We start from the raw sequence: 12,437 nt of genomic DNA, 5'->3' as shown, positions 1-12,437 counted from the left end.
CGGCATGCCAGATAATTCGAGGTTTATTTTGCAGCAATACGAAAGTAAATTTCCTTATTCAGTTCCAATCAGAAAGCAAACCACTGTAAGAAAAAAAATAAATAAATCCCGAAAGCAATCTTCTTTCAAAAAAAAAATTTGTCTTGCTTATAATATGTGATTGTTATTCATGGTAGGTCATTATTAATGGATTTAATTATATGCCAGTAAAGTAATCAATAGCGAAGCAATCATTGTTACTGCGATTTGTTCACAATTGTTTTAAAAATATTATCTTAGGTTCCTTTTAGAGAGGTAAGTTTAATTTTTATTTATTGAATAGCTATGGTAAGTTCTTTAGCACTTGTTTAGGGGTGGTAAATTACTGCTTAAACGTTTGCTTACTTAGTTTTAATTAAATTTTTATAAAATTATTCGTTATTAAAAAATATTTTTCTTGTTAAAATAACAAATGACTTTGTGAGTAAATATTTTTTAAAAATTAAACTGTTTCTTAATACTAATAAGATACTCATATGTATAGAACTTATGAAAAATCAGCTTAAAAATGAATATAATTTTTTTTTCCCAGCCTCGATTTTTCCGCCATGCCGGATAGAACCAGGCAAGTGTTATTGAAAATCTGTTGACCCCCGAAGTTTGCGGCATGCCGGATAATGCGGGGTAATACGTTATTAATTTTCCATGAAGATGCCGTAACAGATTCTATCATGAAGATACGAAAATGGAAAATAATTGTTTTGGCGCATCACTTACTTTTATAAACCAAATTTCACAGAAAATGTCTAGGACAAGCAAGAACAATAAAAATATATGCAAATTTTTTAAATTTGAGCATTAATAACGTTGTTTTTCCTACTATTATATTGATATAGTGCCAATAGGAATCATAAAGAGACGGGGGAAATGTATAATATTGTAATGTATGATATTTTCTGTATATTTTGCTTTCAAATCTTTATTGTAATTATTTCTTTTTCAAACATTAGAGGTCCTGCTCCCTAACGCTCACCAACCCCCGAAGATTGCTTCGCAATCTTATTTGATTCGCAAAGATTTAAATCGTCAGTTAAAAAGAAACAGATTAGAAACGCATTATGAGCTCTCTTTGGAACAAAAAGCACCCCTTCGCCGGGTTTCAAAATAACTTGTACCAACTTGCAGAGCCGTAAGGGCTAAGGGGCTCCTGAGCATTGCAGAACTGCAGTTTTGTACGTTTGAAAAGTCGCTTTCATATTCGTGGTCTCTAGAAATATATTTTGCTCTTTAGCTTGAACTGAGTTGAGCCTAAGATTGTCCGTTAAAATTGAAACCCTTAAGATTTGTGAATAAGAAAGAAGAAACCAGCGAATCGAAAAGACGTAACTATGGCAACGCCAAATAAAACATCAATAATTTTAATGGAGATGAGATTATTCGAACTTGATTTTTAACGGCTTGTAACTTTTTTCCTTTGGGTATAGAAACTTAGTTTATTGACCATTGGTCGAGTTAGATCTGGAGTGAAAAAAGCCGCTCTTTCCAGTAGTATCAAAAAGAAATTTGTGGGAATTAGAACAACTAGTCTCCTTTAAATTCAGAAAAATGTGAATTTTTGAAAGTGCTCCAGTATTTTGGTTACATAGTACAGTGAAACCCCGATTTAACGTTTTTCAAGGGACTGTGTTAAATACGTTAAGTATGAGAAAAACGTACAATGTAAATACATATACTGTTAAAACTACAGGATGCATTCGGCACCTTTCAGGGGAGAAACGCTTGTTCACCAGCGGCACCCAATACGGAGCCGAAATCGCACCTCTAAATAGGGTGAAAAACAGGCACCTTTTAAAAAATAGACAACCGGAGTGAAAAAAAGGAACCTTTGGAGATGGCACCCTTACTATAGATCCTCCTCCCCCCCCCCCGTATTGTGTGCGTTTTTGAATACAGTTGTGTATATTTTTTTTCTTTTTTTAAGCTTTGTTTTCATTTATGATATTCTACGTTTTGGACATTTTTCACATTGAACTCGGTACTGGAAATGATTAAAACATGTAATTACAGCATTTGATCATATTTCAGAGTTTTCAACATAGTTAAGAAGTGCTTATTGCTCTAACTCGGTGTTTCTCAACCTCTTTTGACCCACGGGCGTGGTAAAAGCGAATGAAAAAATTTTCGGACCAGTGAAATATTTATCGTTTTCTTAAAAATTCATAAAATAAATAATATTAATAATAAATCTGAGGTCGTTAAAAACATGTGAAAAATTCAGAGTTCTGATGAGTTTTTTTTTTTTTTTTTTACAAAAAGTAATGTTAATAATTAATAAAACAATAAATATCTACCCTTTTACTTGGTATCAAAGATCTGTCACAAATCGTTATCATTTAAAGACGAGTAATTATTTAAATAATGTGTAAAATTATTACTAAAACATGACGCATTCCGAATATGAAGCATAGCTGTACTTATGAATAATTTACATGAAAAGCCAAAAATATTCAGGGATATTACAGTTACGGAAAAACAAAATCGTTTCATAAACGTTAATCCAAGAGTAACAAAATCAAATGCACATGAAGTTTTTCGACAGTTAAAAAACCAAAAGAAATTTCTAACGCTATCGAGACATTAACCACTAACAGGAAATGATTCTAACACTTGAATGAAAAAGCAAAAAAAAAAAAAGAGCTAGACTGAGAGAGATTTTTTTTTCGCTAGCTTTTTGTTATAATCTACAAAGCATAAGAACCATTTTTATTAAGATTCTCGCTTGTTGATTATTGATAATCTTATATAGCAGGTGTTTTTTTTTTTTTTTTTTTTTTTTGGTGATTAATAAAAGCTGCTTATCGAGTACTCAAGAAAATAATGACAGATATTTTTAGTAGCGTTTTGAATGATGGAAATTTCACGATAGTAACGTTAAACATGAAACGAAAAGACAGTAACGGTAACTGAAAAGCAATAAATGCACTTTCAAACACTTAACTATATTTGAAAGCAGTAAAAGCTACAAAGTGATCAAAAGCTGTACTTACTTGTGATTTCGGATGATTAATCCTAGAATAGTTGTGTTTTAATCCAATAGTGTACTTCATTCAATGTGAAAGACACACAAACGCAATCATCATTTGTCCGCCATATTGAGGTGGTTTGAATGTATGTCTAAGGCAAAAGCGCATGCGCAATGAGTCTTTTTTGTGATTGCATGCTGTTTCGGCTCCTCTGCTCTATTTTCTAGCCTGCATTGCACCTTCAGGCACTATGCTTTCACCTTAGAAGGAATATTTTCACTCGTCTGGAACCCCTGGTTATAACAGTGTAGCAGCAAAACCGATGATGTACCCGATGGAAAACGTTAAATGCGGGAAAAGCGTAGATTCGGGAGACGTAAAATCGGGGTTTCACTTTGTATAGATTATCAGTCCTCAACGTTTCTAAATTTTTAATTTCTAATTTTTGTCCTTCATGATTATATTTTCCATGAAACAAAAATACTTAATCTACTTATCAAGTAAATGAATATTTTTTTTTCTCTTAAATCAATTTTGAATAACTTTCAGAGAGCCATTTGATTTTACATTTTTCATTAATGTATCCGTTATGACAAGTACTTTTCTAATACTTTGTTCTAAAAATCATTTTACATTTCGTAACAGCTTTATTCATGGCATTTACTTCTAGAAAAAATGTTTTAAATATTCTTCAGTTACAGCTTCGGTAGATATTAACTTCACCATCACTTAGTGGTTTATAAAGACAAAACTACAAGCATCAAATAATTACTTTCTTCATAGAAGGGGAGTAAAAATAAATGCCCACGTACATAAAAATTAAAAGTTTTTATTCTTAATTTTCCTCGTAAAATTTACTTAACAAATTCCACATCAAAATTGCAAATGCGGTTAACGCTGGAGGATTTATAACTGATGTTTCCTGCGCATTCAGAAATATAATTAAAGAAAGTTGACCCATTTCAATGAAATATGCGGCTTTATCTCTTCTAAAAGGTTTCTTTTCTAAAACTATAGTGTATCATTACCCCACAGAAGTGTACTTAATTAATGAAATCTTAAATTTTATGTTTTGCGGCTTAACTGTAATTTATAATGCTATTTAAAGTTGTCTCCTTTCTCCCTCGTTTTAGTGATTTTAATGACTCTTTTATGAGGCTTTCTGTGCATGTGATAAAATTTTTGGAAAAAGATTCTTATAAAGATCCATTTTTTTTTTTCCAAATACTAATGGCAACAATGAATTATTAATTACTTGGTTTTTATAAGGAAGGTAAATTTTAGATGAAGGTGCACATTTTAAACGACAAAATTTATTATTCATTTTATTTCATTTTCCTCTTATTTCTGTTCAAACATATATTTTTCTTATATAAAGATAAACCTCTGCCCTATTCAATATTCAATTGCAAAGGGAGTTTTTCGTTACGAATGGAGTTAATATTTCAGGAGGTTCTGATATGTGTTTTGGAGCACTTAAACAAAGTTTGTGTAAGAAACTAAAATTCAGACAGACAACAGTTTTTTTGGTTTGTGTTTTTCAATTGATGCAAAGTAGGAAAAATGTAATTATAAAATGGAATTTCTGATTACTTGTGACCAATGTTTACGTAGGTTTCTGAGACAGTAACACACAATAGAATATTATAAACAGAAACTAAAAGGGGGAGAAACACTCAAATTTCTTCAATACAAAAAAAACTGTGTCCAAGAAAAATTAATAATAACGTATTTTTTTATGTCTTAAAACAGGAGTTTTACATTCCTTTTCTCCAAATTAGTTGCTGCATTTAAATGGTTTTGTACCGATTACTGATAGTGATGATTTTATAATTTTGTTTAAACATCTTGTAGCGATTCAGAATGCTAAACTATCAATCAGCATTATTTACTAAGCATTCCTTCCTTCCCCCATTTAATCAGTCAAAAATCCTGAGTTCGCATACTCTTAAGCCACTCTGTTTTGACGGGGTTAACATTTAGAGCTAAATATTATTAAAATAACTGGCCTCTGGCCTAATCTTAAGTAAGTGATGGTTCTGGTAACAAGGTCCATACATTCTGTTGAAGAGGAACTTTCTCACTTCTTTTTATTCGCATTTTCTCTAAATCAACTTAGTTTTTAGAAGAGAATTAACCACACATAATTTACAACACACAACTAATTTATTTTTCTACACACTGACACAGTTTACATGATGGGCAGCGAATTTGTCCTTTTCCCCGAATAGCGGTCAAAAATATGCTATAAATGTTATCCCGCTATTCGGTCAGGACTTTTTCCAGTCATGCCTTCACGAATGTCTAAAGCCATATGAACCCAGGCGCTTGCATCTGCGCAGTAAGCAATCGCGGAAAGCCCCATTAAATCAAAGTTATAAATCAAGAGATTCTTTTCAAGTGTTACGCAATGTAACCGTGTGGAACATATAATTTTCTTACACATTCAAAATGTCATTTCTTACATACGAAAATAAAAGTAAAAATCAAATTTTGGATTTTTTTTGTGTATAACTTGGTGATGCAATATACAAATCTGTACAGAGTGATCTGAAAGTTGGTGTACCTCCACTGACTTTTGACATTATAGTAGTTATGGTTAAATGTTTCTTATATATAGTCACTTTGCAGTCTTTAGAATCAAGCATCTGCAGAACACCATCTATAACGTAACACAGCTGAATTCTTCGACATGCTCTCAAAAATGTTTCGCGGCAAGTTATCTCCGAATCCCCGTAACTCCGCACGTAGAGTATTCAAAAATTATCTTATCTTCTATGTGTTTTTTTTTTTTTTTAAATCATAACCAACTTTATATGCGTATAAAATACCACACCGGGATCGGCAGTATGTGTTGAAAACAAGAGTTCTGGGGAGCTGCGTTAAGACATTGATGTTGTTCTACCAATGTTAATGACCCTTAAGACTTCAAAGTAACTGTCAACAGCAAACATTTAACCATAACTAACATAATGTTGAAAATTAACATAATGATTGCGGCTAACTATGTTTGCGGCAAAGCATCTCCGAATCCCCGTAGCTCTGCATGTAGAGTGTTCAAAAATTACCTTCTGGTTTTTTTTTCTACTTTTTAATCATAACCACTTTTATATGCATATATAATACCTTACCAGGATCGGCAATATGTGTTCAAAACAAGAGTTCTGGGAGCTGCAATAAGACATGGAAGTTGTTCTGCCAATGTTAATGACACTTAAGGCTTCAAAGTAACTGTCTACAGCAAACATTTAACCGTAACTAACTTAAAGTCGAAAATAAAGGATGGGTGTGGGGGGAAAGGGGGGGATTTAAACTCACTTTCGGACAATCTGTATGATGTGCTCTGCAAATCTGTTCATTATAGTAAGATGCTTTTATTTTTCTTTGCACTATGAATAATATAACTAAGGAAGCTGCGTATAAAAATGCATAAAAAAACAGCCGGACCCCGATTTAACGATCCTCTATTTAACGAATTTCGCGATTTAACGAACTTTTCTTTTTCCTCGACTAAAATAAAGGCAAAACCCCCTATTTACCGAATTAACAAATTATTTTAACAGCCGAAAAATAATTTTTTTTATTATTGATTTAAATTAGGAAATATTGAATTGTTTTTCAAATGTTTTATCCATATTGTCCGAAATAGAAAACGACTTTTCTTAGAATCAGCAATTTTTGACGGGCGAGGGGGCAACCAACGAATAATGATTTTGATGCTGAAAGAGATGAGGAAACTCCTATTGAAATTTACTTTTTCAAATGCTTTACATGGTTTGGAAACTATAAATACATATCTCATGCAGCAGGCTGCAAATACCACAGTATTTTCTTTTTTCCATAAAGTCGAAAGAGAACTATTTCGAGTCAAGTAAGTATCATGGAAATTGTCAAACATCTATTACTCAGTAGTTTAAAATTTCAAATTAACTCGTGTGTAATATGTCGTGAAATGCTGAATAAAAGTGTACACATTCAAATTATGAATATTTTTGCACAGTTGCTTATCAGGGTTTTTTTAAAGTAAGTGCAGTTTTAAAAAAAAAACATTTCACATCCCGATATTACGAATAACCCCGATTTAACGTATAACATATTCGGTCCCGATGAATTCATTAAATCGGATTCGACCGTACAGCGTACATACAACAAGCTTATCTTAACGCAACGCTTTTAGATCAATATTATTCAAAAACATTTTATCTCAAATTTCTTGTTGTAATAGTTTAGAATCGAATAATTTTTATTCGTCGAAGAAATGATTCGTTTGCGAATGACTCTACATTTTTCTGAAAGACAGATTCAGAGTAAGAATATGACCATTAAAATTAGGGGACCGGAAAATCCCCCTAATGCAGGGAGATCTAAATGTCACGCAACCCAATAGAAAACATTTTCTTTCTTAAAACGATATTCAGTTTTAATATAAATTTTTTGGCTATTTGGGTACAATGAATTTTAGGAATAATACACCTTTTTTCCCATTCGCCATGAGTCTTTCAGTAGCTTTTAGTTTGTAGCAAGGTCAAGATATTGTTCTGCCAGGACTAAGAATGTTTGCCGAATGAATGCTTTTTTATAATACAAGCAAGATATTATTCGAACGATTGTTATCTTGATTGGATGCAAGGCATTCGGAAGTTTATTAGTATATGTTTCGAAAATGGTTTTGAGTAAATGAGTTATTAATTATTCCCCAATAAAAAAATTTTTTGATCCTGAGGAAAAAAAACATCTGGATCACATTACAAACTAAAATGTACCAAGTGTCAGTACAGGTGCAAACTAAAGTTTAAGTGCCTTGTCATTTCTTTTGAACAATATTGTAAAAGTCCACACCATTCAAGGTGAACCTCGGCAAAAGTAGGGAATTTCGGTGGCTGCCTCACGTACTCTATTTGCCCGACATTACACCATCCGATTTCCTTTGATTCTGATCGCTAACTGACAAAAAAAAGTCAAAAATTTGGCTGATATCCAAAATGTTAATCTCCAGTCATTTTGTTCCAAACGCCGACTTATTTTTATCGATCCAGGATTGAACATTTCAACACTAGATGGAAACAGGTTGTTGATAACGAAGACAAGTACATAATTGATTAAAAATAATAGTTATTGGCTTCAAAAAAAAAAAAAAAAAAAGCCCCGAAATCACCTTTTAATCCGCTAAATACTTTAAAACATTGAAAAGCAATTCGATTTTAATTTTTTATTAATACAAATAATTTTAAAAAGTTTTATAGCTTTAATTTTAATGCAGTTTCGCCTCTTAAAAAACAACAAAAGTACGTATCACTATTTGCCTACACTATTGCCCTTCTTTATCTTCGAAAACAAATAAACCGTGTTTTCCCTATCTTTTGAAATTCTCTTTCTAAACAAAAACTTATTCCGGGAGCCTTGCGCAGTTTATCATCTGCATACACCTCTGAAAATAGCCCCCGGGTCGAAAATAAATAGGTATCTTCCCACCAAAGTTATCTTTACCAGGGACCACGGAACTCCTGAAAGATGCGCAGATCAGATCATATTTCTGGAGAGGAATCAATATATTTTACTTATTTTTTGGGAAAGGAAAGCATTCGTATTCATGGAGGAAACTGAGGCCTACATATCTTAGATTATCCAATATTCAAGACAATTGTAAATTCAAATCTTTTTATTGCCTTGAACCTTACTTTTCACACTTTTCAAACGAAGGAAACGTGACTTGTCTCTGATATTGCGGTGAACATCCATATTGCAGCTCACTAAATTTGTAGCACTAAAGTGGCTTAAGGATTTAAAGCACGAGTTCTTATTCACTTAAAGTAAACTAGTTCAGCAAAAACTATCTTAAAGATTTATAATATCATAAAGGCAAATTTATATAACACATATTTGTTTAAAATCGAGTAAAACCGGTGCATTTTACATTGTTGATTTCTACTCATGTACTATATTCCTTCATTTTCTAAACATAGTTTTAAAAAAGTTTTGAAATAGCAAAAAAAAAAAAAACTTGAATAAATAAACATCCGATAAATTAAATGTATGACATTCATTTCAGTTATAACATTTGTTTGAAAGAATGTATTTCCCTGAAAGTATTAGATGCAAATATCGCAGAAATTGACTTTAATAAATGCTAATAAAAAATAGAATCTCCCAATGCAATAAATTGTATTCTACATGACAAATACGTTTTTAGCTCCCATTAAATATTTCCGAATCATTGTCTACGGGACTCATTTTAGTTTGGAATATAATGTAATTGCAAATGAATCTCCCCCGCATTGGAAAAAGTTCTTAGCTGAGTCTACGGAAGGAGCACATAATATTATGTTATATGATACTAGGAATACCCGCACGGCTTTGCCTGTAGTAGAAAATTGAAAGGTCATTTGGTTCTCCTGTACATTTACAAATAATGGATGATCAATTTCTCGCCAATATGCCATGGTAATTTGCTCGTCCATGTTATGGTAATTTGCTCGTATTGCTATAGAGGAGTTAAATCCACCAATGGTGACTTAAAATTTTAATAGAAAAAGAACAAAATCGAATTTTTGAAAAATCGCTTCTAGGTGCTCACCTCTATGCTACGAACTAATTCTAGGCCAAATTTTATGAAAATCGACCGAAAGGTATATGCGCTAAGCGCGTAACAGACATCCCAAGACACAGACTTTCAGCTTCATTATTAGTAAAGATATCAGTATGCATTTTTAGAAAAAGAAAAAAAGGAATGAACTTAATCCAGAAAACACGCACGTTGAGGAGTTTTAACTGGATACTGTAGTTTATCATCGGGTATATTTTCAAGATTTTCTTTTTCAATTTCCGTGAACTTTTAAAAGCTTACTATTATATTTTTAATGTATGTTAAAAGTCTTTAAAGTTATTCGCATGCCTGAGGAATGTTTGCACTTGAGTAAACACTTCAATGTTAAGACGAATTATGCATAATGCTGTTTTTGTTTCTGTTTTCAGGTAGATGATATTTCCCTCGAGAGAGATCTCTGACTTCCCCGTATCCTGCATTAGGCTAGACATGATAAAAAGGTAAAATAAAATGCGAGATCTATAGCTAGACAAGATGAAAGTGTAAAATGAAGTGAAACTTCTTTAACTAGACAAAAGGGATACATTCAAGAGCCCATACGTGGGACAGTGTTGAACTTTTACCTTCAGTAGCATATTAATTATGTTTCCCGTTTGCACGAAGTATTCTATTTTCAGGATGTGTCTTTATACTTCACCTCAGTACAAAATATAAATGTGTCAAGGTATAGATGTGCAGATATGTCCCTTTAAAAATAAAACAAAAAAAAATGTTCACTGTCCCAAGTTAGAGATTCCTCTCCCTAACTTAGGACACTTAACATTTTGAGCTTTCTTTCAAGTATACAGCAATAGATAATAGTTTGGGGCAGCAACTATCATTTTAAAGAAATCTATTTTACAACTTAATAAAGAAAAAAAAATATCATTAGATAGGAATAATATAATCTTTTTAACATTCAAAGATTTCAGAATTTATACTTGTCCCTGAAAATATTGAATGTCACAACAACCTTTTAAATTCTTTTGAATGTAATATTTTCGCGTTCTCTTCTACAGATAGTTATCAAAATAATGGAAACACCTGTGAATAAAAACGACAACTTTGAATGTGCTTCGTATGTAATAAAGAATAAAACTAGAAATCTGTTTTTTTATATATTTATAAATAGCAATGTACATATTATGATAGTATAATGTGGATTAACTAAAGTCTGGGCGTCTTGGATTTTTTTCCTGTTCGTGAAATATCGGGCGTCTCAAATTTTAAAAGAGGTCTAATTGTTGGAGTACGTCTAGCTGAAGCAAGTGTAACTGAAACATCTCAACTTTTTGGTGTTTCTAGAGGTACAGTATCTAAAGTTATGACAAGCTCGGCAAAGTAAAATACTGGACTTAAAGAGAAGCTTAGTAAAAGAAACCGGCGGTATTGAAGAGGTTTGTAATATCTAAAAAGCGAACAATATCAGCAAAAATGACCAGAGAACTCAATCACTATCTGGATTCACCAGTGTGAGTGATTAGAGTCAGAAGGCACCTTTATCAATAGAACATTTGTGGCAGAGTAGCGATTCCCAACACACTTGTCACAGAGTGTTTCTATTATTTTGATAACTACCTGTATATTTGGAAACATAAAAGCAATTGGTGAACATTAAAAATTCTTTTTAGCTCATTCTTTTCAGCTGATTTTTAGCTCTCGATGTTCCACATTTCACATCTTTTCACATTCATTTTCATTCCTTCATAATAAAGTAGTACATATTATCTACTCGTATACTTACGCATTTTCATTAGTACGTACGTGTAGCGACCAATCATTTCATTTTTACCTCATTTACAAGTTACTCGAGTCAATTCAAATCAAATTAATTTTGGTAAAATAAAGAGCTTCACGCGGACTCATATAAACTTTTAATTACGACACTCAAATTAGTTAAAAATACAGCATTTTTCGGATATTTTTCAAAAAGACGGGTCCGCGTACCGCTTTCTTTTTGTAACAGTTTAAACCTTACGATGTCTTTACAAGTTGTTCGAAATATCTATAAATGAACAGAATGAAATCCTTCTTTCCGTGACATTTTTCTCCCATCAACATGACTCCCTCTTTTTTTTTTTTACGTGTAGCGACCAACCATTTCATTTTTACTTTAGTTACAAGCTTCGCCACTCTAAAGCGGGATTTGAAATTGTGGAGTGAGAATTTTTGAACGGCGATGTTTATTTTTTTCCCGATACTTTTAAACCAGACTGGAAGGAAGAATTCCGCAGAAAGAAGCAAAAACGATAAATAGGCGTCTTTTTTGAATGGACAGACTGTTTATTCAGCTGTGAAACACTGCACCCGTTGCTGCTTTACCAAAAGGAAACGTTTATAGGATGAATATTTTTCAGAAAAGATTTTTGGTGGGAGCTCTGAAAAGTTTGAAATTTCAGTCGCAGTATTGGAAAAAATGTTTCCTTTTTCGAATTTCTTTAAATTTCTTTATTATGTTTTAATCTTAAATGTGAACTTTTTTTGCTCCGTTTATAAGTTGTGATTTCGGTACAGTATTTACGTATAGATAGTTAAGGTGTCCGTTTTGAAAACGAGCTGATGTGTGCATCACATGACTTCCTTTTACTCCAATTTAATGTCATTTTCTCATTATTGGCAGTTTTAATGTGATTCAATAGTTTACTCTCTAAATATCACCAACAGTGGCCAAATTCAAACCAGATTTAAAAAAATAATAATAAATAAATAAATAAAAGAAATCGCCAAATTTGTCGCCAAGTTAGCGACAAAACTTGGCGACCAAAAGACTGGCGATGTGTCCGCCAAATTATACACCACTTGAGCTTACATCGAAATTAACAATAATTTCCCCCCAAAAAGGAGCAAAAGAC

The sequence above is a fragment of the Uloborus diversus genome, chromosome 7 (genome assembly GCF_026930045.1).
Source record: "Uloborus diversus isolate 005 chromosome 7, Udiv.v.3.1, whole genome shotgun sequence".
In the NCBI taxonomy this organism is placed as follows: Eukaryota; Metazoa; Arthropoda; class Arachnida; order Araneae; family Uloboridae; genus Uloborus; species Uloborus diversus.
This window is presented reverse-complemented; position numbering follows the sequence as displayed.